The sequence below is a fragment of the Saccopteryx bilineata genome, chromosome 2 (genome assembly GCF_036850765.1).
Source record: "Saccopteryx bilineata isolate mSacBil1 chromosome 2, mSacBil1_pri_phased_curated, whole genome shotgun sequence".
Classification (NCBI taxonomy): domain Eukaryota; kingdom Metazoa; phylum Chordata; class Mammalia; order Chiroptera; family Emballonuridae; genus Saccopteryx; species Saccopteryx bilineata.
The window spans coordinates 170,893,869-170,908,402 of NC_089491.1; the positions used below are offsets into that span (position 1 = coordinate 170,893,869).

General features: G+C 36.3%; 1 non-coding gene across 1 annotated transcript; it reads left to right on the forward strand.

Annotated features, from left to right (window-relative positions):
* The first annotated feature begins 250 nt into the window (after positions 1-250).
* LOC136327615 (small nucleolar RNA U13) lies at positions 251-356 on the forward strand. The gene has a single exon (XR_010729799.1). It is a non-coding gene; the product is annotated as a small nucleolar RNA U13 (small nucleolar RNA).
* Positions 357-14,534: the final 14,178 nt, after the last annotated feature.

Below are 14,534 nucleotides of genomic sequence, written 5' to 3' on the forward strand. Positions count from 1 at the left end.
TTATATGAAATCAAAATCATAGAGACAGAAAGTAGAATGGTGGTTGCCAAGGGCTCAGAGGTGGAAGAAATGGGCAAGTTATTGTTTAATGGGTGTTTCATTTTTATAAGATGAAAAGAGTTCAGGAGATGGATAGTGGTGATTGTTATAACAATACAAATGCACTTGACACCACTGAATGGTACACTTAAAAATAATAATGATAGTAAATTTTGTTATTGTATCTTACTATGTTAAAAAATTGGACATGATCTTTTCTTGTAGTCTGTAAGCATGACGATTGGGTCTTCATGCTCTTGTGTGACACATGCTTCCCTCAAATCTTGTTATAACATTGGCACATTACTCATCTGACATGAAAAGAAACAGATAAAAATTGGACGAAAAAAAGGAATAGATAATCTGAATCACCTTCATTTATTGAAGATATTGAATTTATGTACTTTTCACAAAGTAAATTTCAATCTGAGATGGATTTAATCATGAAATCTTACATTGTTTAAAGAAGATAATAATGTACATTCTATACATTTGTTTCCAGAAATTTTTTGGAAAAGATATGTTCTAACTGATTTTATAAAGTTAGCATTACACTGATAAAAATTCCAGATGAGACATTTGAAGAGAAGAAAATAAGCTGTGGATAAACAACCCTCAAAAACAAAGAAAGATATTAGAAGACCAAATATTTTCAATGTGTATGGAACAAAATTTTTCTCTCTCATGTCTCTACTAAAAAATATTTGCCTAAACTGAGATTACAGGACTGTTTCTGCAATATTTTATTACAGAATTTTTTAGAGGGGATAGGACAGACGGACAGACAGGCAGGAAGGGAGAGAGCTGAGAAGCGTCATTGCATGTGGCACTTTAGTTGTTCATTGATTGCTTTTTCATACTTGCCTTGACGGGTTGAGGGGTGAGCCAGTGACCCCTTGCTCAAGCCAGTGACCTTGGGCTCAAGCCAGCAACCATGGGGTCATATCTGTGATCTCATGCTCAAGCTGGCGATCTCAGGGTTTTGAACCTGGGTCCTCAGTGTCCCAGGTTGACCCTCTATTTACTGTGCCGCTGCCTGGTCAAGCTTATTATAGAATTTTTATACTTTTAGCTTCTACATTTAGATCCATGACTCTAATTTTTGTATATGACATGATGTAATAATGTTTATTTTTGTTGCATATTGACTGTTTTCTTTCCATTGAATTAACTTTTTGCTTTTGTCAAAAATCAGTTGACCATATGTATATATTTGGGAGAGCTTTTGAACTCTTTTTTTCCTGTTTTATATTTTTTTAGTTTCTTAAGATAGTAAATAACTTTGTTTTCAAATCTGCATATGGGCAGATTATGACCTTATCTATAGAAGTATCTAGTTAAGTTTATAGTTCAAAAACTACAAATGTTAAAGAACCTTGCATTACATAAATTCCAGTTGGTCATGATATATTATTTTTATAGTCCTGGATACTATTAATACATTTTATGTATTTATTTATGAGGAAAATATTGAGTATATAATAGTCCAGGTGCTATATGACTGACAGAAAAGTTGAAACCCAAATAAGTACACAAAAGTTACCTTAGGTTTTTTGAAAATCAAAGGTTGATGCTTAGAGACTCTGAAATAGGGATAACTCTTGATTTTGCTATTTAAGACAGTTTTTAGTAAAGCTCTTGGAGGGTTAATAACAGTGCCACCAGCCCTGGCTGGTTGGCTCAGTGGTAGAGCGTCGGCCTGGCGTGCAGAAGTCCCGGGTTCGATTCCCGGCCAGGGCACACAGGAGAAGCACCCATCTGCTTCTCCACCCCTCCCCCTCTCCTTCCTCTCTGTCTCTCTCTTCCCCTCCCGCAGCGAGGCTCCATTGGAGCAAAGATGGCCTGGGCACTGGGGATGGCTCCTTGGCCTCTGCCCCAGGCGCTGGAGTGGCCCTGGCCTCGACAGAGGACGCCCCAGAGGGGCAAAGCATCGTCCCCTGGTGGGCAGAGCGTCGCCCCTGGTGGGCGTGCCAGGTGGATCCTGGTGGGGCGCATGCGGGAGTCTGTCTGACTGTCTCTCCCCGTTTCCAGCTTCAGAAAAATACAAAAAAAAAAAATAATAAAATTAAAAAAAAATAACAGTGCCACCAATGGAGAATATACTCTGGATTTCAGATGGGCAGACAAGTTAAATTGTTACCGCTGTTTAAGTAAACTTTTGACCCAGGGTCCTCATTTGTAAGATAGAAACCTTACTTCATAATATTAGTGTATGAATGAAATGACACAGTGCATATAAAGTGAATGGGACACAAGTGGTGTTCCTTCATTTCCTTTGACTGTCCCTCAAAAAAGATACCAGCTGTTTCTATTCTCTCAATGACTTGTGAACTGGAAGTAGATCACAATTATTTACATTTCATTTTTATAATGTGTAGAAAAATAGGGAAAAGAGAACTATTAAATCCCCATATTTACTGAAGCAAAGAAATTACGTGTTAATGGCAGAGTCAGATTATTTAGATTATTTTCATCTAACCAGTTAGATATACTAACCAGTCCCACTGCTTCTCCTTATACACATATACTCACACAGAGGTAAAAAAGAACTCACACATATATATTCGGGGTTTTTTTTTTTTTTTTACATTTTAAAAATTGAATTTATTGGGATGACATTGATTCATACATGTTTCAAGTGTACAATTTAAAACACAATCTGCACCCCACATCCTGTGCCCCAAGCAAAGTCTCTGTCTCCATTTCCCCCCCTTTACTCACCTCCACCTAGTCCCTCCCCTCTTTCCTTCTGTCACCATACTTTTGCCTGGGTCTATGTGTTTTTTTATATCTATATATAGCATGTGTATGTTATATATGTGTAATGGGCATATGGGCAGATTATGACCTTATCTATGAAGTTTATACTTCAAAAACTACTAAAATAATTGCCTTTCTGCTACTTAGGACGATTGAAAAGGATGTTAATTTGGCTTGGAAAATAAAAAAAGAGAGGACTTCTGATTCAGAGAGCACAAATTCAGGCAAAAACCAAAGTAGTGTCCCAATTACAGGATGAGGGAAAGAGGTTTTCATGAGAAAAGGAGGGGAATAATTACATGAATAAAAGAAAGATATTTCTATTAGTGCTGACAAACTGAGTTACTCTTTAGCTATAAATGGCTGGTTACTGATTCTGTCATCAAGAAGTGAGTTCATAATCATTCATCTTTATGGTCAGTATATCTGCTTTTCTGTTAGCTTTGAAAAAGTTATTTGTAAGACTATATTGGTTTGGCCTAATCTAGAGGTTATTTTGTCCATTTCAAACATTCCAAAGTTTCAAGGAGCAAGATATACAAAGTTTATCTAGAATAGTTACTCTGGCTCCATGTTAAAATGGCTCCACTTACGTCAACTTTTTACTGTGATAAACCCAATGATTGCCCCAGTTTATTTCATTGAGAGCAATTTTAAAAATTGAAATTGTAGTTAGAAACTATATAGAATCATCTCAGTGGATGCTGAAAAAGCATTAGACAAAACCAAAGGTTCATTCCTCATAACACTTCTCATCAATTTTCCTCAGCCTGATAAAGGGCATCTATGAAAACCTGAAGGTAATATCATTCTTAATAATGAAAGATTAAAGGTCTTCCTTTGAAGATCAGGAATAAGACAAGGAGTTATAATCTTTTTTTAATACAAATAATATTAGTTTGGTGAAAGCCTGGAGAGGAGTTAGCATTATGAAGAATTTTATTGAAAGAAAAGTTTACTTTTTTCAACACTAAATCATCTAATGACTATTAATTTAATGGCAAAACTATTGTAATGACTTTGTCTAGCCTAGTCCCCTCACATATAATTGGATCAGACAAGTTTACTGGAAACATGTCAAATCAAAAGTTTCCCCCAAAATTATAAAAATAATAAATGATTTGAGAACCTTTAAAATGATTTGCATTAAAAACTTTACTAGCTAAGTAATTTAGTAAGAAGATAAAAGGGGCCATTTTGGATTACTGATTTATTTATTGATATATAAACATTTTCATATAATTATTATATAATAAGCTCTTATTTTTTATTATCAGCTCTTATAACAATCATAAAAGCAATTGAATCATAAGCCAAAATTCTTCCCATAATAAAAACTCCTTGCCCAGATGACAGTTCCTGTCAGTTCTTGCAAAACTTCAAGGAGGAAATAATTTTAATGTTATACAATACCCTCTTCAGAATAAAAAAGGAGAAAAAATTCTTCATCTTTTCATGATTTTCACACAAGCTGGAGTCTAAAATGTGCCACAGTTAGGGAAAGGAAACTAGGTAATACTTTGTCTTGATGATGAACATATACACAATTCTAAATAAAAGTTAGGAAAACCTGTGAAAATGTATCTAAGACAAAGCAAATTTAGATATACTATAATTGGCAAATATTTCCCATTTTTTGTTCATTTTTTTTGGTGTGTGTGTGTGTGTGTGTGACAGACAATGAGAGAGACAGAGGGACAGATAGGTACAGACTGACAGGAAAGGAGAGATGAGAAGCATCAGTTCTTTGTTGTGGTGCCTTAGTTGTTCATTGATTGCTTTCTCATGTGTACCTTGACCTGGGGCAGTTGGGGCTACAGCAGAGCAAGTGACCCGCTGCTCAAGCCAGCGACCTTGGGCTTCAAGCCAGTGACCTTTGGGCTCAAGCCAGTGACCAGGAGGTCATGTCTATGATCCCACACTTAAGCCAGCAACCCCATGCTCAATCAAGCTGGTGAGCCCGCACTCAAGCTGGATGATGAGCTTGCGCTCAAGCCGGCAACCTTGGGGTTTCAAACCTGGGTCTTCTGCGTCCCAGTTCGATGCTCTATCTACTGCACCACTGCCTGGTCAGGCCATCTTTTTTTCTTAAACGGGATGAGTTTTACAGGAATTATTTTTGGTAAGGGAAAAGAACAAAAGATGAGGAGGGAAAACAGGACTGACAATGACAGACAATTATATCTCAGAAGACAGGGAGATGCAGGGCTATTTCTAACCAATTTTCTCTGCTTAGGATAATATAAAGAGGATAAAAACTAAGTAGAGAACACTTTCAATTCTTAACCATTGTTCTGGAAGTTCCATTCCTTCACATTACCTGGAATCAATCTTAGATTTAGTTAGTTAGGGTGGATGGCTGCCACCAAGTGGCCACTAACTGCAGCTGCCTCCAGTGTTTGCTTCTAGAATCAGAACCGTCCAGGACTCCTGAGCAGTTCTGTACATCCTGCCTCAATTATACCATTTTATTTTTAAATATGTTTGCCCATATTTTATAAACTCCTTTTCCTACTAATTTTAAGGAGTTTAAAGGAAAGGAAAAATTTTAAGTAAAAGTGAAAAAAGCCTAAGCCCTTAGAAAGAATCACTGAGGAATAAGATTCCTTACTAAGGATACATTCACTTGGTATTGCAGGAAACATAAATAAATATTCAGGAAAAAGTCAAGAACCATATGATTTTACTTATATGTGAGATATAAAACTGAAAGCAACAAATGAACAAACAAGAAAAACAAACACAAACTCATAGACACAGACAACAGTATGGTGGTTATGGTACAGGAGGTCAAATATATGGTGGCCAAAGAAGATTTGACTGGGTGATGGGCACACAATGCAATATTCAGATTATGTATCATAGAAATAGACACTTAAAAACTATATAATTTTGCCCTGGCTGGTTGGCTCAGTGGTGGAGCGTCGGCCTAGCGTGCGGGGGACCCGGGTTTGATTCCCGGCCAGGGCACATGGGAGAGGTGCCCATTTGCTTCTCCACCCCTCCCCCTCCTTCCTCTCTGTCTCTTCTCCTCCTGCAACCGAGGCTCCATTGGAGCAAGGATGGCCCGGGCGCTGGGGATGGCTCCTTGGCCTCTGCCCCAGGCGCTAGAGTGGCTCTGGTCGTGGCAGAGCGACGCCCCGGAGGGGCAGAGCATTGCCTCCTGGTGGGCAGAGCATCGCCCCTGGTGGGCGTGCCGGGTGGATCCCGGTCGGGCGCATGTGGGAGTCTGTCTGACTGTCTCTCCCCGTTTCCAGCTTCAGAAAGAAAAAAAAAAAGAAAAAAAAACTATATAATTTTATTAACCAATGTCATTCCAATAAACTTAGTTTAAAAATAAATATACATTTATAAGCAATAGAAAAGATGAGAGAGCATAGAGAAGTATATGATTTTCATGTGACTTGACTTTTAAGAATAAATATAATGAATTGAAATGAGGGGAGGGGAGCTAGGGATGGATAGATTACTCCTGCATGTGCTCTGTCCAGGATCCACTTGACAACCCTGTCTGGGGCTGATGCTCTGCCTGACTGGGCCCATGCTTACAATCCAACTATTTTTAGCACCTGAAGCAGAGGCTCCACGGAGACATCCTTAGTGCTAGGGCTGATGCACTTGAACCAATCAAGCCATGGCTACAGGAGGAAGAGAGAGAGAGAGAGAGAGAGGGAGAAGGGAGAGGGGTGCAGAAGTACCATATCTCCCCATGTATAAGACTCCCCCATGTATAAGATGCACCTTAATTTGGGGGCCTGAAGTTTTAAAAAAATTGTATTAAAGTTATTGAACTCAAGTTTTATTCATCATAAAATTCATACAACTCTTCAAGCAAGAAATGTAAAAACATCTACAACCACTGTATAAAATGCACCCAGTTTTTAGACCTCAAATATTTTTTTGAAAAAGAATGCATCTTATACATGGGGAAATATGGTAGGTGGTTGCTTCTCCTGTGTGCCCTAACCTGGAATCAAACCTGGGACATCCATATGCTCGACCAATAAATTATTTTTCTATATGGCATGTAGATCACATATTTTTAAATATCCTAAAAATTACATTGAACTTATATTTCTAATCTGTTAAATGACACAATAATATTTTCTATTCCACATCAGTTGTTTATGCAGTCGTCCCTCACTATATTGCAGTTCACTTTTTGTGGTTTTACAGTATCATGGATTTTTAAATTGTATATATATCTAATTTTGTATCGTGGATTTTTCACTATATCACAGAATTTTGTGGTATATAGGTATTCTTTTATATTTATTATTTTAATTATTTTTTCAGTAAAATAACTATTTTCTAGTTTAAAAAATTGAAAACAATACAAAAATGTGGGAAAAGTTAATAACAGCGTGGGAAAGATTTATAAGAGTGTGGGGAGAGTTTTATAAAGCCTTAAAATATATATAAATAATAAAATAAAGGTTGCTACTTCACGGATCTTCACCTGTCGCAAGGGGTTCTGGAACCTAACCCCGTGATAGATGAGAGACCACAGTAGTATAAGAACAGCTGAAAGGAGTTTTGAAGATGGCAGCGGAGTAGGCGGGCGCACAGACGCCCAGCTCTCAACACCAAATTGGAATACAAATCAATTTAGGAAAAATCAGCATGAAAAACCAACACTGAACTGCAAGAACAGCTCTCAAAAACCAAGGAGCAAAGAGGAAGCCACAATAATCCTGGTAAGGAGTGCCTGAATCTCCTCTGCTTACAGGAACGGAAGGGGGGGGGGGTGAGGCTGAGAGCCCAGAGAGGATTTCACAGAGGAAAATGAGCAGAAACTACTGCTCACAGCCACTTACCTGGCAACCAGGGAGCAAGGTGGGTTGAAAAGACCAGCTTATTTCCCAAGTGGAAAGGGCAAGGAGAGGGACAGACTGTGAGGGGCTAAGGTATGCAAGAAACGAAATAAAAAAGCTGACTCATTTGTGCTGGAGGTGGCCATAGCTGGGGGAGGGACTGAACCTTTCACAAAACAGAGCTGAAGTGCTTCCGGATCAGAGATCTCCGGACATCTATCCAGCTCCAATCAGCGCAATAAGACACAGCTGAAAACAAGAAGTGGGGAGGAGGGGCAGTAACTCAGGTCTCCATGGAGATCTGAGATACACCTCCACCTACTGAAGCTGAGAAAAAACCCTGCCCCCAGTGAGATTAGTTGATGGAAGAGACCTTCAGCATCTCAGGTTACACCCACAGCATTCCTGGTTACAGTTTCAAGGAAGCCCCCTGCTGAGATCAATTAACAAGACTATCACCTGTTAAGAAAACAAACAAATCAAGACTTCAAAGCTGCCCAAATCTGAAAGTGGATTACAAATAATAGCTGATACCAACCTAAGACCTAGAAAAAACTGAAAACTTGAGGCAGACAACACCAAGCCTAGACTCAAGCAACTCTACAAATAAAACACCATTATGAGAAGACAAAGGAGTGCAACCCAAATGAAACCACGAGAGACACCTTTGAGAGATGAGCTGAGTGATATGGAAATAATCAAACTTCCAGATGCGGAGTTCAAAATAATGATTGTAAGGATGCTTAGGAATCTTACAACAACAATGGAGGTGCAGTTTGAAAACCTAAATAAATAGCAAGTATAAAAAAGGATATTGAAATATTAAAAAAGAATCAGTCAGAGATGACAAATACAATATCAGAAATGAAGACCACAATGGAAGGAATTAAAAACAGGACGGATACAGCTGAGGATCGAATCAGTGAGCTGGAGGACAACTGGAATGAAGGCATGAAAGCAGAGAAGAAAAAAGAGACTCAAAAAGTCAGAGGAAACACTTAGAGAGCTCTGTGACAACATGAAGAGAAATAACATCCGCATCATAGGGGTTCCTGAAGAAGAAGAAAAAGAACAAGGGATAGAGACTTTGTTCAATCATATCATAACTGAAAACGTCCCTAAATCAATGCAAGAGAAACTCTCACAAGTCCAAGAAGCACAGAGAACTCCATTAAAGAGAAACCCAAAGAAACCTACACCAAGACAAATCATAATTAAAATACCAAAGCTAAGTGATAAAGACAAAATATTAAAAGCTGCAAGAGAAAAAAAAGTTATCACCTACAAAGGAGCCCCCATAAGGATGACATCCAACTTCTCAACAGAAACACTTGAGGCCAGAAGGGAATGGCAAGAAATATTCAAAGTAATGCAGAACAAGAACCTACAACCAAGACTACTTTATCCAGCAAGGCTATCATTTAAAATCGAAGGAGAAATAAAAAGCTTCCCAGACAAAAAACAACTCAAGGAATTCATTAAAACCAAACCAAAGCTGCAAGAAATGTTAAGGGGCCTGTTGTAAACAGATCAAAGTTGGAAAAGAATATAGCAAAAAAAGGAATACACCTTTAAAGAAGAAAATGGCAATAAACAACTACATATCAATAATAACCTTAAATGTAAATGGATTAAATGATCCAATCAAAAGACATAGGGTAGCTGCATGGATAAGAAATCAGGACCCATACATATGTTGTCTACAAGAGACACACCTTAGAACAAAAGACACACATAGATTGAAGGTAAAAGGATGGAAAAAAACATCTCATGCAAACGGAAATGAAAAAAAAGCTGGGGTAGCAATACTTAGACAAATTGGACTTTAAAACAAAGGATATAGTAAGAGATAAAGAAGGCCACTACATAATGATAAAGGGAGTAATCCAACAGGAAGATATAACTATTATAAATATCTATGCACCTAATATAGGAGCACCCAAATATATAAAACAGACTTTGATGGATTTAAAGGGCGAGATCAACAGCAATACTATAATAGTAGGGGATTTCAATACCCCACTAACATCACTAGATATATCCTCAAGGAAGAAAATTAACAAAGAAACAGCAGACTTATTGGAAACACTAGATCAACTCGATTTAATAGATATCTTCAGAACCTTTCACCCTAAAGCAGCAGAATATACATTCTTTTCAAGTGCTCATGGTACATTCTCTAGGATAGACCACATGTTAGGGCACAAAAGTGCTCTCAACAAATTTAAGAAGACTGAAATCATATCAAGCACTTTCTCCGATCACAACAGCATGAAACTAGAAATGAATCACAGCAGAAAAGCTCAAAAATTCTCAAACACATGGAAACTAAATAGCAGGGTGTTAAATAATGAATGGATTAAGAATGAGATCAAAAAGGAAATAAAAAAATTCCTAGAAACGAATGACAATGAGCATACAACAACTCAAAATTTATGGGACACAGCGAAAGCAGTGCTGAGAGGGAAGTTCATAGCACTACAGGCACACTTTCAGAAGCTAGAAAAAGCTCAAATAAACAACTTAACCCTGCATCTAAAAGAATTAGAGAAAGAACAGCAAGTAAAGCCCAAATGTAGTAGAAGGAAGGAAATAATAAAGATCAGAGCAGAAATAAATGACATAGAGGCTAAAGAAACAATACAGAGGATCAATGAAACTAGGAGCTGGTTCTTTGAAAAGGTAAACAAGATTGATGAACTTTTAAGTAGACTCACCAAGAAAAAGAGAGAGAGGACTCAAATAAATAAAATTAGAAATGAGAGAGGAGAAATAACAACTGACACAACAGAAATACAAAATATTGTAAGAAAATACTATGAAGAACTGTATGCCAAAAAACTAGACAACCTAGATGAAATTCCTTGAAACATACAATCTTCCAAAAATCAATCTGGAAGAATCAGAAAACCTAAACAGACAGATTACAACAAAGGAGATCAAAACAGTTATCAAAAAACTCCCAACAAAGAAAAGTTCAGGGCCCAATGGCTTCACAACGGAATTCTACCAAAAATTCAAAGAAGAACTAACTCCTATCCTTCTCAAACTATATCAAAAAATTCAAGAGGAAGGAAGACTTCCAAGCTCCTTTTATGAAGTGAGCATAATTCTGATTCCAAAACCAGGCAAAGACAACACAAAGAAAGAAAAATATAGGCCAATATCTCTGATGAATATAGATGCTAAAATCCTCAACAAAATATTAGCAAACCGGATCCAACAATATATGGAAAAAATCATACACCATGATCAAGTGGGATTTATTCTGGAGAGGCAAGGCTGGTACAATATTCGTAAATCAATCAATGTGATTCATCACATAAACAAAAAGAAGGAGAAAAACCATATGATAATTTCAATAGATGCAGAAAAAGCATTTGATAAAATCCAGCACCCATTCATGATCAAAACTCTCAGCAAAGTGGGAATACAGGGAACATACCTCAACATGATAAAAGACATCTATGACAAACCCACAGCCAACATCATACTCAATGGGAAAAAATTAAAAGCAATACCCTTAAGATCAGGAACAAGGCAGGGGTACCCCCTTTCACCACTCTTATTTAACATAGTCCTGGAAGTCTTAGCCACAGCAATCAGACAAGAAAAAGAAATAAAAGGCATTCAAGTTGGAAAAGAAAAAGTAAAACTATCATTATTTGCAGATGATATGATATTGTATATAGAAAACCCTAAAGTCTCAGTCAAAAAACTACTGGACCTGATAAATAAATTCAGCAAAGTGGCAGGATATAAAATCAATACTCAGAAATCAGAAGCATTTTTATACACCAACAATGAACAGTCAGAAAGAGAAATTAAGGAAACAATCCCCTTCACAATTACAACCAAAAAAATAAAGTACCTAGGAGTAAACTTAACCAAGGAGACTAAAGACTTGTACTTGGAAAATTACAAAGCATTGATAAAAGAAATCAAGGAAGATACAAACAAGTGGAAGCATATACCGTGCTCATGGTTAGGAAGAATAAACATCATTAAAATGTCTATATTACCCAAAGCAATCTATAAATTCAATGCAATACCAATTAAAATACCAATGACATACTTCAAAGATATAGAACACATATTCCAAAAATTTATATGGAACCAAAAGAGGACACGAATAGCCTCAGCAATCTTAAAAAAGAAGAATAAAGTGGGAGGTATCACACTTCCTGATATCAAGTTATACTACAAGGCCGTTGTACTCAAAACAGCCTGGTACTGGCATAAGAACAGGCATATAGATCAATGGAACAGAACAGAGAACCCAGAAATAAACCCACAGTTCTATGGACAACTGATATTTGACAAAGGAGGTAAGGAAATACAATGCAGTAAAGACAGCCTCTTTAACAAATGGTGTTGGGAAAATTGGACAGCTACCTGCAAAAAAATGAAACTAGATCACCAGCTTACACCACTCACAAAAATAAACTCAAAATGGATAAAAGACTTGAATGTAGGCCGTGAAACCATAAGCATCTTAGAAGAAAACATAGGCAGTAAGCTCTCAGACATCTCTCGGAGCAATATATTTGCTGATTTATCTCCACGGGGAAGTGAAATAAAAGACAGGATAAACAAATGGGACTATATCAAACTAAAAAGCTTTTGCACAGCTAAAGAAACAAGAACAGAATAAAAAGACAAACTACACAATGGGAGAACATATTTGACAATACATCTGATAAGGGGTTAATAACCAAAATCTATAAAGAACTTGTAAAACTCAACACCAGGAAGACAAACAACCCAATCCAAAAATGGGCAAAAGAGATGAATAGACACTTCTCCAAAGAGGACATACAAATGGCCAATAGGCATATGAAAAAATGCTCAACATCACTAATCATTAGAGAAATGCAAATTAAAACCACAATGAGATATCACCTCACACCAGTCAGAATGGCGCTTATCAACAAAACAACACAGAGTAAGTGCTGGCGAGGATGTGGAGAAAAGGGAACCCTCCTGCACTGCTGGTGGGAATGCAGACTGGTGCAGCCACTGTGGAAAACAGTATGGAGATTCCTCAAAAATCTGAAAATCGAACTGCCTTTTGACCCAGCTATCCCACTTTTAGGAATATACCCCAAGGACACCATAGAACGGCTCGAAAAGGAGAAATGCACCCGCATGTTTGTGGCAGCATTGTTCACAATAGCGAAAATCTGGAAACAGCCCAAGTGTCCGTCAGAGGACGAGTGGATTAAAAAGCTTTGGTACATATATACTATGGAATACTACTCAGCCATAAGAAATGATGACATCGGATCATTTACAATAACATGGATGGACCTTGACAACATTATACGGAGTGAAATAAGTAAATCAGAAAAAAAAAACTAAGATGAATCCATACATAGAAGGGACATAAAAATGAGACTCAGAGACATGAACAAGAAAGTGATGGCAACAGGGGCAGGAGGTTGGGGGAGGGGGATGTGGTGAAGAAGAAGAGAGGGGTTAGGGGAGGGGAGGGGCACAAAGAAAACCAGATAGAAGGTGACAGAAGACAATTGAACTTTGGAGGAGGGATATACAGCACAATCAAATGTCAAAATAATCTAGAGATATTTTCTCTCAACATATGTACCCTGATTTATCAATATCACTGCATTGAATTTAATAAAAATAAATAAATAAATAAAAGAAAAAAAACAGCTGAAAGATCTGTATAATTTTACAGGGCTCAAAAAATACTCTTTATAAAAGAGGAGTTATAATAATTTGTTGAATCTTAAAGATGAAAGCAGGATAATTATTTACTTAATAGTAAAATACCGAAAAAAAAACATAAAAAGGTCAAAGGTATTAAAAACAAAAAATGTAAAAAACAAAACAAAAACATTATTACAATTAATGTAAATAACATAAATTCCTCCCATTTAAAAATAAGGTGTTTCTGTCATCTATAGGTAAAGGTGGAGGGAGGAGCTTAAATTATAAAAAGTCACAGCTATAAAATGTTATACAAAAAAGTTAAAAATCAAAGTTTTAATGAGATACATCAGATAAAATATTTTAAACAGGCCAAATGCCAAATTGGTATTAAATAAAGTAGAATTCAGGATAATGTACTTATAAATATAACAAAGAAAAGTATTTATATTAATAAAATATATAACTAAATGTCATATATAATGTAATGAGATAATTATAACAAAAAATTACCAAAGAAACACAAACTATACTTTAACAATTTAGTTTATGATATATCAGAAAATTATGTTAGGTTAATTATATTAGAGAGATTGGATACCATTTTTAATACATTTGAGTTAACAAATACTTTTACAGTATTAAAACCTAAGATAAAGCTTTTTCTGAGTCACTGCCGCATAATCTTTACTTCTATGGCTTTGGAGTCAGAAAATTCTGTGTTTCAACACTAGCTTTGGTTGTTACTGGCAATGTAAAATTAAGGATATTACTTAATGCTTCTAATATACAATTTCTATACTTGTAAAACATGAATTTAAATTATACATTCAATGTTCATATGATGATACTTTCATGATAGGTCTGATTTGAGGAGTAAAAAAATACATGAATACTTTATACAAGAGTTGATATTTTCCCAATGCCTTAATTTTCTCATTTGAAAATGAAAGAAATGATATATTATTTTTATTATAAAATATATCACTGTATATTAAGAAAAATGGGGAATAAAGTTTAATAGAATGTTATTGCTATTCATTTTCCATGTGAAAAATTTCTTTGCTGATAATATGTTGTGGGTTCTTTTTTATAGGAGTCATAACTCTATGGATGACAATCCTCAGAATATAAACCTTGATCTTTGGAAAATCTTCTATGTAACCATTACTGTTCTATCATGCCACCTGCACAATGGGATCTTTTCCAAACAAATACCAGCTTAGCTGCTTTATAGGAAAATAAAAA